This window comes from Choloepus didactylus, chromosome X (genome assembly GCF_015220235.1).
Source record: "Choloepus didactylus isolate mChoDid1 chromosome X, mChoDid1.pri, whole genome shotgun sequence".
NCBI lineage: Eukaryota > Metazoa > Chordata > Mammalia > Pilosa > Megalonychidae > Choloepus > Choloepus didactylus.
The window spans coordinates 70,796,554-70,817,790 of record NC_051334.1 but is presented as its reverse complement, the minus strand read 5'-3'; the positions used below and the strand labels follow the sequence as shown (position 1 = coordinate 70,817,790).

The 21,237-nt window shown below is 40.9% G+C and overlaps 1 protein-coding gene across 4 annotated transcripts in view; it reads left to right on the top strand.

Moving 5' to 3' along the window:
• The window catches only part of OPHN1 (oligophrenin 1), an 838,177-nt gene that overhangs the window by 480,215 nt on the left and 336,725 nt on the right, over window positions 1-21,237 (top strand). For 2 of the 4 annotated variants that reach the window (XM_037821165.1, XM_037821166.1), the window contains 2 exons: window positions 1,583-1,627; window positions 2,876-4,132. The gene's annotated coding sequence lies outside the window, so the exon portion shown is untranslated. Of the gene's footprint in view, window positions 1-1,582; window positions 1,628-2,875; window positions 4,133-21,237 lie in introns of those variants that run through there. The other 2 variants (XM_037821168.1, XM_037821167.1) reach the window with 1 other exon arrangement.

Sequence of the window (21,237 nt, the reverse complement as noted above, 5' to 3'; positions counted from 1 at the left end):
TCTGATCTCGTTGTCACTCTCATTCTGTTTGTCTCTCTCATACTCTTCTCATCCTCTCTGTGTGTGTCTTTGTCTCTTTCTGTCTGTCCTTCTGTTTTCTCTGCCTGACTCTGTGCCTGTGTCTCTGTCTTTACCTGTCTATCTTTTTGTTTCATTCTGTCAGTCTTTCTCTCTTTTTTTCTCTTCCTGTCTCTGTCTTTTTTTTCCTTTGTATCTGTTGTCTCTTTGTTTATCTGTTTATCAATTTCGATGTCTCTGATCCTCTCCCTCCCCCTATGCACACATACAAGTGCACACACACACTAAGCACTATTGCAAAAACTTTACACACTATGTAGGTCTTACTTTTTGTTATTTTACTTATTCAGAGCTATTATATTCTAAAAGGGCAGCTGACAGGGATACATAGAATATAACTTTCTAACATAAATATCTTTACAATAAGCATGACCCTCATTTCAAAAGTAAACATTAGACTTATGCAGTGTAAACTAGCCACACATATAAATAACCTGGAAAACTTTAAGGATTAAAAAATATCACAGGTTCTTGATTTCTACTCTAGACCTACCAAAACAGAATCTCTAAGAATGGGAACTGGGAATCTGGTTTATTTTATTTTGTTTTGTTTTGTGTGTCCTCCTTCCGTCCCTCTTTCCCTCCGTCCCTTCCTTCTTTCAGTCTGTCCATCATCCTTCCTTTCTTCCTTTTGTTAGGTTAATTTGTTTTTAAAACTCCTCAGGTGCTAGTGCAGACTGTTTAAACCCTGGCATTTGGGACACTTTGGACTAGAGCACCTGGAGAAATGGTCAGAGACCCTTCTGTGAATTTGCTTATCAGAGAGTTTGAAATTTTACTTCCTGGAAGGTGGTGGAATTGTCCCTCTTCTTGGTCACCAGTTAAAAGCAGAGCAGTGAGATTTTACCAGCAGTGGAGCTGGGGTAGAGTTGACCTTCTCCAGTCAAAACTGTGCTACTTGACTCACTAGGATGATTCTGCAACCAGATCACCCTAGCTCTGCTTGGCAGTGAACCACAGGGCACCATGGGTAAGGCCAAAATTCTCCTTAGACAATAATTTCTCATTGATTCTATCATAACAGATAAAAGTGAAGTCAAGACCCTAGATTTCTGTTTTTGATGGTATGAAGATAAAGGTTTACATCTAGGAAGTTTTTAAAAGAGGTTTAACCGAATGTTTACCTTGAGAAGAAGAGAGGAGAGGGGAGGGGAGGGGAGCGGAGGAGAGGATGAAGGAGAGGAGAGGATGAAGAAGAGGAGAGGATGAAGAAAGAGAAAGAGAGAGAGAGAGAGGGAAAGAGAGAGAGAGAGAGAGAGAGAGAGAGAGAGAGAGAGAGAGAGAGAGAGAGAGAGAGAGAGAGAGAGAGAGAGATGAAAAAAAGAAAGAAACCTGTAACCTGCATGAGAAGTACCCTAACCTATAAACGTGGAGCGAGATGTTGGGAAGAATCATTTCTCCGTTTTGCAAATTGCCTCTTTGGCTCTGCCCTGGAAGGGTCTTGCTTTGTCTTTCCAGTCCTGATTTCTAGAGTCTTAGTAAAATGGCTTTCCTTTACTCACAGTTCTTCCCAAGGAAGACTTCTTGGAGATGACAGTTGAGGACACAGGTGTGTAGTCTACACTACTGATTACAGAACCTTGTTGCACATAAATCTTCTTTATGGGATAAGAGTCTTTGAGGACTGAAATACCATATAGGTCCAGTGGGTGGGTACTCACCTCCATGCCTCAGTTTCTTACCCTATAATTACATGACCCTTAAGTTTAGTGCCTTTCAATTATTGGGTTCTCTGTGTTTCTGTCTCCTTCCTTTCCTACCACTCCCTGCCCCCAGCCAAACTATAATGTAGTTTTACAAATTGTCTTGGAACCCAATTCATTAGGAATCACAATCTGTGACATTTTAGGCAAATCCATTTCCTTCTCTAAACCTCAGTTTCCCATTCATAAAATTATAAGGTATGTAGTCTACACTACTAATTATAAGGTTAGAACCATCCAAATCTGATCCTTTCTGTCTAACAGTTGTCAAGGTGTCAACCTTAGTATCTGAAGAGGGACTTCATTGCTTCAGACCAAATCACTACTTCAATCTTAACCACCTGAACCTTCATCGTTCATTCTTTATATTTGTCTAATGCAAAACACCTTCCCATCCATTATGTCATTTGATCCATATCACATGCCAAAGGTTAGGAGGCTAATACATATTTCAACTCAACAAATAAAGGCACTGAGGTTCAGAGGAGATAAGTGACTTGCTAAAGTCACAGGAACTATGGAGGTCAGATAAATTCCTTTCTCTACCTAGGAGTTCTTACTGTTTGATTATCAGATTGCTGGCATGATATGAACTGATATAAATGAGATCCAGGTGTCTAGAGCTTGGCTTTCCATGTGCTCCCCAGCCTTCCTTCTCTTCCTGTTACTGCCAGTCCTCAAAGGTCATGGAAAGATAAGCTTCTCTTTATCAGCCAGGTAGGAGGTAAAGTCCCAGGAAAAGGAAGTTTGGAGTTATTCTAAGGTCATAAAGGCAGGGATATGCTGCAGGGGAGTAATGTCAGAGGTTCTAATATCAGACTTCTGCTTCCCCAATTAGACTTTTGGGGATTAGAGTTGAGGCCAAAGGCACAAAGTCTTCATCCCTGATTATAGCACCATCTTAGGCCTATTTCATGGAATCTGAGTTTTAAGGGCCTTTCCCCAGCCAAGCTTTGTGCTCAGAAAATTAGGTACCAATTGTAGGATTAGCTACCAATTATAAGATTAGCTACCAAGAGGTGGCCCACTTCTCAATGCTTGTTAAGTGCTTGGCTAGTGCTAGATAATTCCCTACTCTCTTCTTTTCCTTTCAGGTTTTAAAAGCCTTGGCCTCAGGGACCTTTCCAGCTTCTGAGAGGGGTCTTCTTCAAACCTTGTTGTGCTGAGTCATTTTATGCTGAAGAGCAGCTCCTTACTGGCCCTATACCTTCCGGGCTCTGGGAAGCCATAAAATAATGGCACATGTCCTGGACACATGTCTATTTCTCCTTTGTATTTTGTCTTCATCTCCTCAGGAGGTCTATCTTGAGCCTTTTGAGGAGAGCTCTTGCTTATTCTCCTATAAGACTGTGAATGGCTGGACTCCGTCAAGCCAGACTCTCTAGAAACCAAGTTATTCACTGACCTGAGTTGAAGAGAGAAGCCCAGTTTTCAATTCTTCTCTGGCTTTCTCAAAAGGCTATCGGACTCTGAACGATTTGGGGTTAAAGACAGACCTCAGGGATCTTACCCTGATCTAAAATCCACTTGAATTAGGGCCATTGCTTACCTTAGGGGTAGGGGAGTAATAACATTTGCCAAACATTGGAGAACCTTAATATGTCTCTTAATGAGGGTATAGATACTGGTGCCACATTGAAGCTCTGGTACTGCAATGTGTTGCCAAGAGCCTGGCTGGTTGAGCATGTATGAAGCCCTCACAACCCTTCCATGTAGACTTAGTAAGGTGGCCTTCCTGCTCTTGCATACAGCTGCTTAGAACAAATCTTGAAAGCATGTTTTGCATGTCAAAGCCTAGGTCTGCTTGAATTATTCCCCCTCTTATTTTCTCCTGACACCCAAGAAGGAAACAAAAGTTGAAAACATTTCTTTAAAAAAGGCAGACTTTATTTATCCTGTAGAAGTTCTAGTTTTGGATCAAATGCTGGAAAAAATTGTCATTAAGGTGGATTGACGTCAGGCAGCTGTCACTGTTACCTTGTGTTTGCTTTCTGCATATAAGCTTTTATCTCCTGAGAGAAATTGTTCTTAACCTGATCTTCATGGATTCAGGACCTCCATGAGGCCCCTGGAAGGATATCCAGAAATCCATGAAAATGTGCCTTTTCTAGGAAGATGATCCATAACATTCTTTTGAATTCCAAGTGGGCCTGTGACTCAGTAAAGGTCAAGAACCACAGCCCTCGAGATGAAAGGCTCCTTTTACAACCTATAAAGTATTGAATCAGAAGGTTCTCTCAAGATCATTTGGTCTAAACACCTTACTTACAGTTGAGGAAACAGAGGCACAGCATGTAAGTGGCCATGCTTAGGACTATCTCAGGTCACTGGGATTCTATTCAGGGTTCTTTGCATTATATGTATTACATGCATACATACATTGTATGTATAATATCACACAGTGTGAGAGAAAGGGCTCTACTACTCACACTCTTCTAGCAAGGCCCTGCTCCTGCACTGATTGTAGTACTGAAGGAAAAGCAAATATATTTATATAGATAGACAGACAGATAGATGGAGTGACCACAAACATGTCAATATCAACTCTGAATCTTTGGAGCACTATTACTGAAAGGCAATGGGTACTTTCAAGACTGAACCCCAAACATGGTTTACTGGTAAGTTAGGAACTTGTAGTCCAAACATATTGGGAGCCTTTTTGAAAGTAATTGACTGGAAACTTGATGTCACTCCAAATCAAGACATGCCCGTGGCCACACTGAACTGTCTCAGCTCTATTCAGTCTCCCTCCCCCAACTTTGAACCCTCTAAAGACCAAGTTACTGATAAGTAAGGAGAAAAAGAACTAAATAGCCACCATTCTATATGCTATTCACCCACAAAGGGAGTTTCTGTGCAGCCTCCTAGCCTCACCCAGGAAGTGCTTCCCGGGCCCCTGGTCTTAAAACTGTGGTATCCCTGCTCTGTCTTACTAGATGACTAACTGAAGCAGATGGATGTACACATTTTGGCCACAGATGGTCAATGGGACCTCAGTTCCTTTGAAGACGGATAAAAATATGGTTTGACTGTGGCTTTCCTTGGGGTAAATAGCACAATCATCACAGCAAACATAGGCAGAGTGTTGAAAACCAGAGAAAGCAACTGCAATTCCAGTGGAAGAGGTATCCTAAAACATGGCCCTGAGGTTGCTGTGTGTTGGCTTGAGACACAACTGAAGAGCTTGGCCTAGAGAGTTGGGACCATCACTGTGGCTGGAGGCCAGGGAATAGTGACTGGCTAGCTCTGCCCCTGCTTTTGGCTGTACCCAAAGAATGAACTCCAGTGCCTCCTCATTGGCATTCTGTCTTAAAAAGCAAGGGCTTCTGTGGCAAGTTACACTGTCATGGAGTGTGACTGGTTTGACCCAGGCTTGATGGATAGTCATTCAGAAGAAGCTATGGAAAGAGGGTGATAACTGAAGATGGCAATTATAGGAAGTTATCAGCATTCCTTTGCCATTGGGTTAAAGAAACTGGCAATCAGTGAGCTGTAAGCCTTGAACTGGAAGTAATAAGAAAGTAACTAACAGTTATTAAGCACCTGCTAAGGGCCAGGTGCTTCATATACATTATCCCAATTAGTCCTTTTAATGATCATGCAAAGTACGTTTTCTTCTCATCTTACTGATAAAAGAATTATGGCCTAGAGGGCTATAAAGTAACAGGCTCCAGTTCACACAAAAAGTAAACAGAGCTGTAATTTGAACCCAGGCCTCTATAACTCTGTACCTCGTACTGTTTTTCCTTTGCCTGCCTTTGAACAGAGGCTACATTACTGAAGCTTCCATGACTCTTGATTCTTGCCTGCCTAACAAAACATTAAAAGGCAAACATTTGAGGGGAGGGAAGGGATGCAGATACAGTTTCCAAGAGAATGAGAACTGGGCTGAAAGATATTCCTGAATTGGGTTTTCTTCTCACCTTTGGTTTACCCATTTGCTAATGTTTCATAAAGGATCAATTAATTTTGCTTAGCTAAGTGAAGGATTTGTGTTTCATTTGGCAGTTTTTAAGCCCTTAATTTAGCTATTTTTTAAAGGGAAAAAAGGTCTTTTTATGTGTCTGTTTGCCCCAAGTGGCAGCATGTGTTGGTTTCAGCTTGAAAGACTGGCGACATACCCACATGCAGCTTGAGAAGCTGGAAAGGTTTTGGTGCCTCTGTGGTACTTGATGCCTTGGGCTCAAAACTCTACAAGGTTTTTCTGTGGTGTTAGAAAAAGTCAAAAGATGATTTGGTATAAGAAATATTATTGAGGGTTTTGTTTAAAAGGAAAAAAAGGAGGGAGTGTCCAGTCATTAAGGGACAAAACTCAGCATCCAATTTCAGTAATAAAATAGCATCATGTAGAGTATTTCTAAAGTAATTGACTATCATGGAGAAGTATCCTACCATTTTCAAGAAGTTCCTTGATTATGTAATAACCAGAACAGATAAAATAGTAGAGGAAGTAGTATTTCTGTGACTAGAAAAAATTGCTTTTGAGAGAGAATGTAGGTCAATGATACTGCTTTTAAAGTAGCTGCAGACAAGTGGCCTTGACACATTACAAGCCCATAAAATGGCTTCAGAAACAATAAAAAATTGCAGAGAGAAGCACAGTACTTGAAAGTGACGTTCTTAATGAAGGAAAGCCTTCATTTTCATGAGGGAAATGAAGCACTTGTTGCCAAGGACATTAATAGATGGTTAAAAAGATTGCCTATATTAAATACATACGTGACATCAGAAAAGAAAAATGAGATTCTGGGGCCCATTCATGTGACTTTCAATAAAGTATGCAGATTGTCTAGTATAAATGGCCTCCTTCTGTTGTTTTGTCATGGAAACAATCATTGAACACATCAGGCATGATGGTGCAGCCATACCCATATTGTCTTCTGCTCATATTGTCTTCTGCAAATCTGAGGAAACCTAGGAATAGAAACCTTCCAGACCTAGAAGTGTCAAGCTACAATCTACTTTGCACCAAGCCCTTGTCATATGTTTCCTTAGGCCTCAACATCACTATGCAATAGATGGCAACCCCATTTTACAGATAAGGAAACTTTAGGCTTGAGGAGATGTGAAATGACTTGCCTAAGATCACACAGTTCAGAATGATAAAATCCAGGACAGGATTTTATCTGTCAGACTTCAGAGACCTTTCTCTTTATAATATACTACACTGCCCTCAGAAGTAAAGCAAAGGAAGCTCAAAAGATAAATGGAGATGTTCAGAAGTGGGACCAATAGAAGCAACATCTGCGTGTCTTGCAACCCAAAAATTGTCTGTGGACCAACAGCATCAGCATTGCCTGGGAGCTTGTTAGAAATGCAGATTATTGAGCCCCACCTCAGAACTGCAGAATCAGAATCTACATTTCAACAGGATCCCTAGAATACTCCTATGTACTCAAGAGGCACTGTTCTAAGGCATTTGAGACAGCCAAGTCCACAAAAAGTAGATGAGGCCAATCTATTATGTTAGGTGTGCTTACAAAAATTGCATCCAGAGCTGCCTGCTTCTCATGCTGCTTTGTACATGGCTTTGTGCTTTGACAGATGAATGAAGTTTCTTTACCTCAAAGAATAGTGAAACCAGACTAGGAAATAAGAAGACTGAAAGTTAATTGTCTTTCAAATCTCTGAGCTTCAAAGGCAGTGGAAAGGCAACATGGGGCAGTGGAAAGAGTTCCTTTCAGGAGCCTTGGGCTTCCAGATTAAGCTATCACTGTCTCTCTGTAATTCTGGGCAAGTCATTATCCCTTTCTGGGCCTCAAATTTTTTGCCATTAAACCACGTAGCCTCAAAGGGTCTTCTCAGATTTGACATTCTGTTGCTCTCAGTTGTGAGTTTTACTACAGCCTGCATTGTGAAGAAAATACAACTTCACTGGCCTTTGTCTGGCCATGGTTTAGCATCTTCAGTTCATAACAGAGGGAGTATTCTGGAAGGAAATCCAACAGTCATGGAAAACAACATTAATGGGAGCTGCAAGGAACTAGGAGGAGCATGACTCTGCTTAAATCAGCTTGAAATTAGCCAATATTTTAATTAAAATATAACAAAGCCTCCAGGCGGCTTTGAGAAGTAGCTACTTCAAATCACATACTTGGGAATCAACTCATATATCCTGCATAGCATTTACTTTGTACAATATAACAGAATAAACTCCTCTGACTTGGGCCTTCGGGGGATAGTTTATTGCGGGTGGGAGTGGCTTGTAAAAAAGGTAAGACTCCTGCATACACCCACACCAGATATGCTACTCATCTTTCCAGGTGATTCTTATGCCTACTAGTTCAATACCACTGGCTATAATCTAACATATTACAGCTAGAGAAACAGGCACAGCAAGGGGAGGGGACTTGCCTAAGGCGACACACCTAAACAAAGAGCCGAAAACAGGTGCTCAGAGTACCGACCCAAGAATCTTTCAACCCTACTTTCTTAGGGTAATCACTTTTTCAGCATCAAGGTAGCAGCTTCCGGTAGCAGGCCACCCATTGGGAAAACTGACAGACCCTCCCATATGGAAACTTTGTTTCCATTACACGTTCACACTCACTGCCTCATTTGAGCCTCTCACAGTCCTACCAGCTAAGCAGATCAGGGATGATTATCCCCATTTTATTGAGGCTCAGAGAGGTGATATGACTTGCCCAAGATAACACAGGTAGGAAATAGACTTTGACCTAGATTTTCTGATTTCCCCTAAATTGCACACCTTCTCTAGGGGATAAGAAGTGGCCCTCTATACCCTCAGCATTTCTCCTTGGAAATATTAAAAGCTCTAAGCAATAAGGAAGCAATTGATTCAAAACAGATTGATTTTTTCCTATTGTAGCATATCTTAACTGTTGTATGAATTGAAACTTTGCAGAACACTGTTATGTCCCTTACATCATTTTGCCCTCGTAACAGCCCTATAAGGTAGATAGGAAAAAATCTTTTGCCCTCATCTAAAAAATGTAAAAATTGCAGCCCAGAGACATTGTATTAATTTTCTATTGCTGCTGTAACAAATTATCACTAATTTAGCAGCAGTTTTCATAGGTTTCCTGAATTTGTCCTAATAACATTCCTATGAGGTAAGTACTGGTATTAGCCCCATTTTACAGATGAGAAAATTGAGACTCAGAATGATTGCATCACTTGCACAAGTTTTCACAGCCAGAACATGGTGGATTCTGGATTCAAATCCAGGCTATCCCCTTATCTAATCCCCTGTGCACCAGCCTGGGCAAATTCTCCTAGAAAAGAGATTGAAGCCAAGTTGATTTCAAAATTCCTTGCACCTTTGATTCTCTAAACTTGCTCTAGGGGTCCTGGAATTCAGGTAGTGCAAATCAGCATAGCTAAGTTTCCTGAAGAATTCTGCTAAATTTAGAAACTTGCTGGATTCCATGGGAGGAATGGAGTGCCAAGTGAAGGTACTAGGGCTTTTCTCAGAGGCTAGAAGAAAAGGAGACTGTCAAGGTAGATGGAATCAAGATGGGTCAACCCTAGGAATGCCCTCTGTAGAACAGAATTTCCATTTGGAGGGCTCCTCATGACATATGGGATATCCCTGTTTTGGTGTGCATTTGAGTTGTATCACTTCCTCTGAGCATCTGAGAAGCCTACATCCTGAATATCCAGTCCTTCAGAATGGTGTCTGGAAATAAGCACTTTCCTGGTCCTGGAGAGCAGGGCTAAGTACAGCGTTTTCTATGCTTTCCATTTCCCAGTCCTTGGCAAGCCTATGGGATCTGGCTTTCCACTCATATTGTCAGCTCTGAATTTATTCCTCTGCCTTCTGCTACCTCACTACTCACATCTATATCCCATGAGGGTGATAAGCTTTGTCCTTCTGTAGTTCACAGAGCCATCAGGATGTGAGATAGGTGGGGTAAGGACAACCTTAGTCCTGACTGCCCTTCATCTCCTTCCCAGTCCTACTACCATCCTGTGGGGCTCAGATTTCTCTCCCTTCTGAGTCTGAGATTTAGAGGGGCTCAGGAGGAATTGTTGAATTGTTTTGTTGCTCCCTCTGTCTTATTTGCTAGCCACTGCCAATCAGACCCTGGACTCTGTCTCTGGAAGTACATCAAGCTCCATTATTATCCACATGCATGCCTCAGTCCATAGGTCATAACTTTTGCCCCCATTCATCATCTTAAATTCCTGTGGATATCCATGGTTAAGGTCATGGGAGCTGGAGACAGATTGTGTGAATTTATTCCAACTCTGCTACCTGTAAGCTATATCACCTTCGGTAAGTTACTTCACCCAAATACCTATCTAGTAGAATTGTGAAAAATACAATAACTGGTAACTGTGCTTGGTCCTTACTGAGTTCTCCATTAATATTAGCCAGTAATAATAGTAGTAGTAGTAATTGCCTCAGTTGCCATCCAGGAAAGAGCCTTCTCTACACCCACTCATTCTCTGGTGAATTGAGCTCTGCCACACACAAAGATTTTCCCAAATATAGTGTAACCTGCCTGACTAGAGACTGTCATGCCCCTTGGCCCCATGACTAACCACACAGACCCCCAGACACCCTATCTAAGCCATCCCCGTAGCTAGGTCAGTACCTCTACCCTTATTCTGTCATGCAGGAGTTGCATGACAATAGCTCAAGCCCAGCCACCCTTTTTGCCTACGCAGATGTCAAAAGTCATGCCTGGAGGACTATTTTGTCTTGAGGTCTGACAAGGGCTGCTGCTTCCTACAACAATTCAGCCCCTGGTACTGTGGCTTGGTTGCCTTTGCCCTCCCAAACACCTCCTAGTATTATGGGGAGCAGCTGTCTCTTCCACACTCCCTTGCTCTCCCTTTCCCATACACTCTGCACTCCTGCTGTCATTACAATTGTTATTGTGTTCCTGCAAAGACACTCAGTGAGGGGATGGGTAGATCCTGGAGCGGGGAGAGGTGGGAATACCCATCCTGCTACTGGCTGTTTTCACACTTAGTTGGAAATTAACACTGGGCTTTTAGCTGTCCAAGGTGTACTTATATCCAGCAAGAGATCACATTATTTTCTCTGAAGTGAATACAACTTCACAAAATACCCTAGGAAATGGGCTTAAAGATCCTTTAAATGGATGTGAAGAGCTCTGGGAAAGCGGTGTAGGCAGTTATGTAGCAAGTCCATTCCCACTGTGACTAAGGGGTGAAGGGATGGGAGGAAATTCATCCCAGTCCAAATTGTCCAGGGTATGAGAATAAAGTCTGGAGTATTTGCATGATTTGTACTTCTGGAATTCAGGGTCTTGGGGGTTGAAACAGGGCCCACAATGAGGTTGGGGGCCCCTGAGAACAAAAGAAAGAAGCAAACATTGTTAAGCACCTATTGTGTGCTAGTCACAAAGTTGGAGAGGCCTGGATCTTTAAGCCTTCCCAGTGGATCTGGCATAGGATTTAGAGTAGTAATTGGATGATAGAAAGTACTACTGTGTGCCATCCATGTTACAAAAATTTTACATACATTTTCTCATTTGATCCTCTAAAACACCTCATTTTAGTCCCATTTTACAGATAAGGAGACTAAGATCTGAAAAGCTTGCTATTAGCCCAAGATCACATAGTGAGTAATAGAAGGCCAGGACAGGAATGGAGGCCTGTGCAACTCCTGAAACTATATACAGATAGCATGTTATCATCACAGAGGACTTCTCTAAGACCCAAATACCACAAAACCCACTACTGAACAGGTGTTTGGGAAAGAAAAGTTTCATTGGGTGTGCTGTGATGCTGGAGGTGGGCAAGGGAGGTGAATAAAGGTATGACCTGTGCTTGAAGTTAGGGATGGGAAGGGGACAAGACCACTCCCAGTCTATTTGGAAACTGTAAAATGGAAACAAAATCACCTATTGCTCAAGAGACTTTATTGCCATCTGCCATAAAATTGTTATAATAAATACACAAATCTCTTATGGAAATGTGAGAGGTATCCCCTAGATGTAGCCATGCACAAACGTATTCAGTGGCTCTGAGAAAATGCCCACAAGAGTGAGGGAGGTGAAATAATGATGGAACTAATTGAGGCATTAGTAAGTGTGCCTCAGATCCATCAAAGACCTAGAAGTTCATTCTCCAGATCAAGGAATGAGGAAGAAGGAGTTATGGAAATTTAGTTAGTGGGAAGGGCTTTGAATTCTACTATTAATATAGGTTTTCATTCCCTAGAAGCTTTAGGATGCTCATTGGTAGCTGAAAGAAAGAAATAAGCAAGGGAGGAGGGGAAGGCCCTCTGCTAGGTACTTTTACACTTAATTTCTCATTTCATCCTCACAACAGCCCTGGGAGAGATAGTGATATCCCAATTTTAGACACAAGGAAACCAACGCTCTGCAAAGTTAGGTAGCCTACTTCATATCACAGATATTAATTGCTGGTGCTGGGATCTGACCCCAGGTCTGTACAGATCCAAAAACAGTAACTTTTCCCTTAACAACGTAATTTTTGGGCATGTGGGTATATGTTCAATCATTCTGTTGGAGGCATTAAGTTGGTCACAGAGTCTTGGAAAATAAAAAGCTAAACAAACTTTACTCAAGGGTCCATGATCCCTGACTTGACAAAAGGTAATAGCTAATACCCAGGCCATGGTAATGGAGGGCACACCTCTGCATCCAGGACCTCTCTGGTGATCCTTAGCTAGCAGAGGTAGGTATTATTATTACTCCCACTTTAAATCTAAAGCAATAGAGTGACAGAGAGATTAAATGACTTGCCTAAGGTCACACAGCTAGGAAGTGGTGGATGAGGATTCAATCCTAAGCAGTCCAGCTCCCAATTCTGAGCTTCTAAATACTAGGTTATACTACCCACATGGTTAAGTAGCCAAGAATATGGGCTTTAGGTATCAGGCAGAACCTGGATTCCAATGCCTGTTCTGACACTTCTCAACTCGGTGACACCCTGGCAAGTTGCTTGAGCCTCTGTAACATGAGGGTGATGGCAGGTGCCTCTCAAGGTTGCTGTGAGGAATAAATGGAAAGTGCCTATCGTGGAGTAGATACTCAGAGTTGGTTCTTTTCATTTTACTAAGGCTTGCTTTATCATCCAGACTTACTGGCCAAGTCAACTTAGCCTGTACCAGTGCCCAATAGGCACTGGTTGGCATTATGGGTGGTGTTCACTCCTACTGGAGTGTCAAATTTCCGCCAGAGAACCTGATGTGGCTGACATTTCTTAAGATTGAATTCTGTCAGAATTAATTAGCCACATGGCTCTGTCTCTCTCCATTCTATTGGGAATACATGGACAGCAGGAGGGACATTTGCATGAATGAAAGGCATTGTCCCAAGCCATGAAGTTTCATTCAAATCTGTTCTGGTCTAGTAAAGCTGCCAGAATGCAATATACCAGAAGTGGGTTGGCTTTTACAATGGGGATTTATAATTTACAATTTACAGTTCTTAGGCTGTGAAAATGTCCAACTCAAGGCACCAATAGGATGATACCTGGACTCTGAAGACACGTTGCTGGCATCTGGGACATCTCTGTCACATGGAAGGTGCATGGCCAGCATCTGCTCGTCTTTCTCTCCTGGGTTTCATTGCTTTTAGCTTCTGGTTCCAGTGGCTTCCTCTCTGTTTTCTGTGGGTCCTCTCTTAGCTTTCCTGGGGCTTTTGTCTAAACTTCTCCTTCTCTCTTATTCTCTTATAAAGGATTCCAGTAAGAGGATTAAGACCAACCCTGAGGCAGTCCTCAAATGAAATAACCTAATCAAAAGGTCCCACCTACAATAGGTCTACACTCACAGGAATGGATCAAATCTAAGGACATGATCTTTTCTGGGATGCATAAAACCTCCAAACTACCACAACATCGCTGCATGTACTGCTGGAGGAGCATTCTGAACACAAGTCTGCCACCAGTGCTTTCAGCTAATGGATGGGCCAGTTGATTTGTTGGAGATGATTGCTTACAGAATCCAAAGATTGAAAGAAACCTTATAGGTCATGAATACCAATTCACTATCCAACTGGGTGTACTGAAGTGCCCAAGCTTTAGAGTCAGACAAACAGGGATTCAAATGCTTCCTCTTCCATTCATTAGTTATCAAGTGGGCAAGTTAGTTCTCTTCTCTGAGTCTTGGTTTTTCCATTTGCAAAAATGGAATCAATCAGTGTTCACCTTCAAGGTTGGTTGTGAGGATTCAAGGAGATAATGAAGGTAAAGTGTCTAACGTATGGAAAATGTTCAATAAATAGTAGTTATTAATTCTAGCATCATCTGTGCAATGGGTCAACAGACCTTTAGGAATTCCCATTGCCAACAGAATTGGGTTGTAAATGCTCTTCATGACCTACTCATACAAGGTGTTTCACAAAAAGAGTTATACAAGACTCTTTACTGTGTGGCCCCTGGCTCATCTCCTACCTATCCCCCATCCCCTCTCCCAGAGCCACACCTCTTATATTCTGTATACACTGGACTCATGGATGTTCTCATGTTTATCTTTCAGGGTACTGGCAGGAAATAAAACCAAACTCAGATGGTTCAAATTAAAAGACTATAATGAAGGGACAACTTTCAGAAGCATGGGGAGGGTTACATGTACCAACAAGAGATGGTACAGCACTCATGATCTAGGAATAGCAGGGAGCCATTACACTCCTAGGTCTGGATGAGTAGGGAGAGGAAACATGGTTACCAAACCCTAGTGAGAGCTGAAGCAGAAAAGAAGTCCCTAGAAGGAGCTGTAATCAAGGAAGATTCCAGCTGTTAGGCAAAACTCCCCACCCCCAACACATAAACAACACACTCTTAGAAGCTCTCCCACAGCATTAATGACTGTTTACATAAAACCCACTCTAAGTTAATGTAGCAGTCTGAGCAAGAACATTAACAAAAGTTTTCCATAGAATAATAACCTCCCTGACCTCAACTCCTTATCTTAACCTAGATACCCCAAGTCAGCTCCTTATTTTACCCTAACTTCAACTTCTTTTCCTACCCTGAGCAAACCAATCCCCTAACTCAACTCCTTACTTCTCTGTCTTATCCCCCAACCCCCCCGCCCAAAAAGCTATAAAACTTCTTCCACCTTTGTTCAGGTCTGTTTGCCTCTCTTAGGCTTCAGCCCCCCTATGCATGGCTACTATAAAACTTTCTCCAATTGAGCTTTGATCTCTTCTCTTCCCAGTCAAAAAACCTAACATGCTGGTGCCAAAAAATGCTCCATCAGACAGGTCAAAACCCACTTGCCTGTCTCCAACACTCACCACTGGCAAATCACCTCAGGGTCAGGAGAAAGCACCTTCTTTCTCTCCGGCACTCTCTTTTCTGTGTTATCCAGGACAACATTCACAGGAATCCTAGCACTAGATGAGAGCTGCTTCTGTTGGGTCCAGGACCCTAGGGGTGAAAAGGATGATGGGATGCCTCCATCCACTCCACCATCACTGCACTGGAGCTTGGGAACTCTCAAAGGGAGACACCCTCTTGATTGTTCCTAAGCTTGAGAGCTGAAATTTCCCCTTACCCTATAAACCTCAAAGCAGGAGAGCTGAAACCTAACAAGCTCATTTTCTATTGTAATTCTATCTGAGCACAATATCCATCTGGCCAAAAAATGGAACCCTTAATCCCCAAATTCTTTTAACCTTCACAATTATTGTCAGTGTCTCAGCAAGTGGAGTGAAGTCTAATATGTCCAGGCCTTTTTCAACCTGTGAAGGCACCCCTCCTCTCTCTGCCTTCTCTACCCCTCTCTGCCAAACTTGTTCCACTCGTCAAATCCTTCTCCTCTTCCTCCTCCCAACTCTTTCTTCAATCCTTCAGAAAGCCTTCTCCTCAATTCTCCTCCTCCTCCTCCTCCTCATGCAGCCACTCCTAATCAAGCCGAAACTGCTGCTGAACCGCAGCCAGGAAATGACACTCCTCCATCTCCAGATTCCACCTCAAAACCTCAGCCTTCCCTTCCCTCTCCATGAAGAACCTGCTCCTCCTAACATCAGCCTATCCTCCCCTTGCAAAAAGTGTCTGGACCAGAGGGGCCCATACATGTCCATGTTCCCTTCTCTCTTTCTACCCTTTCCCAAATTAAAAAATGCCTAGGCTAATACTCTACTGACCCTGCCCAATTATTCAAAGAATTTCAATACCTTACTGTGTCCTATGGCCTCACCTGGCAAGATTTCTATGTCATTCTCTCTACCTGCCTCACCCCAAGAAGAAGGAGCAAGCATAGCTAGCAGCTCAAACTCATGCAAACACCTTAAATAAATAGGACCCTAATAATAGCCCTTTGGGAGCCACCACAGTGCCCATAATGGAACCCAACTGGAATTATCAGGAAGGAAAGCCTGGCCAGCAGTCCTGTAACCTTATAATAACTTGTCTCACAGCAAGACTGCAAGCGGCCACACATAAAGCAGTTAATTATGATAAGTTAAAAAGAAATCTCCCACAAGAATGACTAATCTTGACCCAGACTCCCCTAAGGCCACCTTACTCCTACATATGCATTTTATTTCTCAGTCAGCCCCCAACATCCACCAAAAATTCCAAAAGCAAGAATCAGGACCCCAAACTTACCAAAGTAAGCTAATTAATTTAGGCTTTAAAGTTTTTAACAGTAGGGATATAGAGCAGCCCCAGCAAGGAAAACTTAAGGAGAAAGCCAAAGCCAAATCCCACACCCAAGATTACCAGTTTCTTGCCTCAGCACTGAAAGAGATCCAAGGCCCACCTAAACAAATAGGGAAAACACCACTGGGAGTCTGCTTTAAATGTGCTCTAATTAATATTCAATGTTGTATGTGCCTAATAATTCACAAATGTAAACATTCCTCACCCTACTTCAAGCTCCTCACATTACTGTCTCCTGCTGTTTTGCTATCAAACCTGCCACTCTCCTTCTGCTTCTCCTATCCTACTTTGCATCTCTTCTACACTCATGCTGGGACCTTGTTTCTTAAAATTTCTAACCAAGTTGATTCCCAGAACTGTTCAAGCCATAACAAATCAAGTAGTCAGCAACATGCTACTTCTCCAATGAAAACACCCTTACCAGCCACTATCCCACAGTGAACCGTAGGAACAACTCTATGCTCCCAAGCAGCAGGAAGCAGATACAGAAGACGGATCTGCACCCTTTCAGCACACCTAGAAAATAAAAGAAAAACCCTGGTATGTTAGGCAAAACTCCCCACCCCCAACACATACACGACATACCCTTAGAAGCTCTCCCACAACAGACATTACTGTTTACATAAAACCCACTCTTAGCTAATGTAGCAGTCTGTAGAACATAAACTAAAATTTTCCATAATGTAATAACCTCCTTATCTTACCCTAATATCAGCTCCTTATTGTAACCTAAACACCCCTAACATCAACTCCTTATCCTACCCTGAGCAAACCAATCCCCTAACTCAACTCCTTACTTCTCTATCTTACCCACCAACAATTAATTATTCACCCAACCCCCCTTCCAAAAAGCTACAAAACAGTACTCCCACCTTTGTTCAGGGCTGTTGCCACTCAGGCTTCAGCCTACCTGCACAGGTCTAGAATAAAACTTTCTCCAATTGAGCTTTGATCTCTTGTCTTCCTGGTCAAAAAACCTAGCACCAGCCTTTGCCAGAAATAAGGCCCAAAGCAGAGAAGAGTGGAGAAGAAATATTAGGGCCTCCCTCTCCTCCAAATTTTCTTTTTTAGTCATTTATTTTGTTATTATTTTTATCTATTGGAGCAGTTGTGCATTTAAAGAAAAATCATAAAAATAGTATAGAATTCCCAAATACCCTCCCCAACAAACACCGTTTTCACTATTATTAACCTTTTGCATTAGTGTGATATTTAGTTACAATTGATGAAACAATATTATTATAATTATGCTACTAAATTTACACCCTGGTTTACATTAGGGTTTATGCTTTGTGTTGTACAGTTCTATAGTTTTGTTTTTGTATGGTTACTTATATATAACCTAAAATTTCCCTTTTAACTATTTTCAAATATACAATTCAGTGATGTTAATTACACTCATAAAGTTGTGCCCACATCACCTTCATCCATTGCCAAAACTTCCACCACCCAAAACAGAAGTTTTGGACCAATTAAAAATAAATTTTCCATCCCTCCCTCTCACCTGGTCCCTGGTAACCTGCATTCTAGTTTCTGAATTTATGAAATTGTGTATTCTGCTTGTTTCATATCAATGAGATTGTACAGTAATTGTACTTTTGTGTCTGGCCTGTTTCATTCAACATGATGTCTTCAAGGATCATCCATGTTGTAGCATGCATCAGAACTTCATTCCTTTTTATGGTCGAATAATATTCCATTGTATGTATATACTACATTTTGCTTATTCATTCATCTGTTGAGGGACATGGGTTGCTTCCAACTTTGGCAAATGTGAATAATGCTGCTATGAATATAAGTATGCAAATATCTATTTGAGTCCCTGCTTTGAATTCTTTTGGATCATACCTAGAAGTGGGATTGTTGAATTATATGATAATTATATACTTTCTGAGAAATTACCAAACTATTTGCCACAGTGACTGTACCATTTTGCTTTCTCTTCAACAATTATTTTCTATTTATTTAATAGTAGCCATTCTAGTGGGTATGAAATGATATCTCATTGTGGTTTTGATTTGCATTTCCCTAACTACTAGTGATGTTGAGCATCTTTTCATGTGCTTCTTAGTGATTTGTATATCCTTTCTGGAGAAATGTCTGTTGAAGTGTTTTGCACATTTTAAAATTGGGTTGTTTGTCTTTTTATTGTTGAGTAATGGAATTTCTTTATGTATTCTGGATAGAAAACACTTATTGGAATGTGGTTTCCAAATATTTTCTACCACTGAGTAGGTTGTCTTTTCACTTTTATCACCCAGTCCTTTGATGCACAAAAGTTTTTTGTTTGTTTGTTTGTTTTTTAATTTTGGGGTGGTCCCATTTATCTATTTTTTCATTTATTGCTTTTGCCTTGGGTATAAAGTATAAGGAACTGTTTATTAACACAAGATCCTGAAGATGATTTCCTACATTTTTTTCTAGGAGTTTTATAGTAATGGTTCTTGTATTTAGGTCTTTGATCCATTTTCAGTTAATTTTCCTAAGTGCTGCAATATAAAGTTCCTACTTCATTATTTTGCATATGGATTTCCAGTACTCCCAGCACCATTTATTAAAGATACTATTTTTCCAATTGAGTCAACTTGGCAGCCTTGTCAAAAATAAATTGACCATAGGTGTGAGGGTCTATTTCTGACCTCTCAACTTGATTCCATTGGCCAACGTATATATCTTTGTGCCAGTACCATGCTGTTTTAAACATTGTAACTTTGTGTAATGCTTTAAAGTCAGGAAGTGTGAGTTCTCCAACTTTGCCCTTCTTTTTCAAGACATTTTTGGCTATTTGGGGCCCCTACCCTTCCAAATAAATTTGGTAACTGGTTATTCAATTTCTGCAAGGTAGGCTGTTGGAATTTTTAATGAGAGTGTGTTGAATTGGTAAATTATTTAGGGTAGGATAGAAAACATTTTAAAATTTTTATTTAGATTATTCACATACCATACATTCAAAGATCCAAAGTGCACAGTCAATTGCCCATGGTATCACCATACAGCTGTGCAACCATTATGGCAATAATTTTTTTTTCAATTTTAGAACATTTTCATTACTCTAGAAAAGAAATAAAGACAAAAAAAGAAAACTGAAATCCTCCCATATGGCTAACAACACCCCCTCCATTATTGGCTCATAGTAAATGTATACTACATTTGTTAATGTTGAGGAAAGAATGTTAAAATACTACTAACTGTAGTATATAGTTTGCAATAGGTATATTTTTCCATATGTACCCCTCTATTATTAACTTCTAGTTATAATGTCATACATTTGTTTTAGTTCATGAAAGAGATTTCTAATATCTGTACAGTTAATCATGGACAATGTCCACCACGAGATTCACTGTTTTATACATTCCCATCTTTTAACCTCCAACTTTCCTTCTGGTGGCATACCTGACTCTGAGCTTCCCCTTTTCATCACCTTCATGCATTCAGCACTGTTAGTTATTCTCACAATAACATAACATGCTACTGTCACCTCTGTCAGTAGGTAAACATTCTGCTCATAATAAGCAACTGCTCCCCATTCTTTAGCCTCATTCTATATCCTGGTAACTTATATTTCATGTCCATGGGTATACATATTATAATTAGTTCACATCAGTGAGTCCATACATTATTTGTCCTTATGTGTCTGTTTATTTCACTCAATATAGTGACTCAAGTTTTCCTCATCAACCTGTTTTCTAAAAAATGGTTTTGTTCACTCACCATATATTCCATCCTAAGTAAACAATCAATGGTTCCCTGTATAATCACATATTTATGCATTCACCACCATCACCACTATCCATATAAGGACATCCCCTTTTCTTCCACAAAGGAGGAAGAGTCAAAGAAAGTAGAGAGACAAAAGAAAGAAGAAATGACAGCTAAAAAGCAACAAAAGGAAAGACAGAATTAAGCTAAAGTACAATAGAAGAGTCAGACAACATAACCAAAGCCAAGAGTCCCAATCCCCTCCCTTATGCCCCCACTTCTAGGCATTTAGCTTTGGTATATTGCCTTTGTTACATTAAAGGAAGAATAACACAATATTTCTGTTAACTATAGTTTCTAGTTTGCATTGGTTGTATTTTTTTCCAAATACCACCCCATTTTTAACACCTTGCAAGGTTGACATTCATTTGTTCTCCCTCATGTAAAAACATATTTGTACTTTTTATCACAGTTGTTGAGCACTTGAGGTTTCACTGAGTTATACAGTCCAAGTCTTTACCTTTCCTCTTTCCTTCTGGTGTCCCACATGCTCCTAACTTTCCTCTTTCAACCATGCTCACTGTCATCTTTGTTCAGTGTGCTTACATTGTTGTGCTACCGTCATCCAAAATTCTGTTCCAAACTTCTCACTCCTGTCTTTTCCTATCTGTCTGTAGTGCTCCCTTTAGTATTTCCTGAAGATCAGGTATCTTGTTCACAAAGTCTCTCATTGTCTGTTTGTCAGAGAATATTTTAAACTCTCCCACATATTTGAAGGACAGTTTTGCCAGATATAGGATTCTTGATTGGCAGTTTTTCTTCCTTCTTGCCTCCATAGTTTCTACTGAGAAATCCTCACATACTCTTATCAAGCTTCCTTTGTATGTGATGGATCACTTTTCTCTTGCTGCTTTCAGGATTCTCTCTTTGTCTTTGATGTTTGATAATCTGATTATTAAGTGTCTTGGCATAGGTCTATTCAGATCTATTCTGCTTGGGGTATGCTGCATTTCTTGGATCTCTAATTTTATGTCTTTCTTAAGAGACGGGAAATTTTCATTGTTTATTTCTTCTATTATTGCTTCTATCCCTTTTCCCTTCTCTTCTCCTTCTGAGACACCCATGACACATGCATTCCTGTGCTTCATGTTGTCATTCAATTCCCTAAGACATTGCTCTTAGT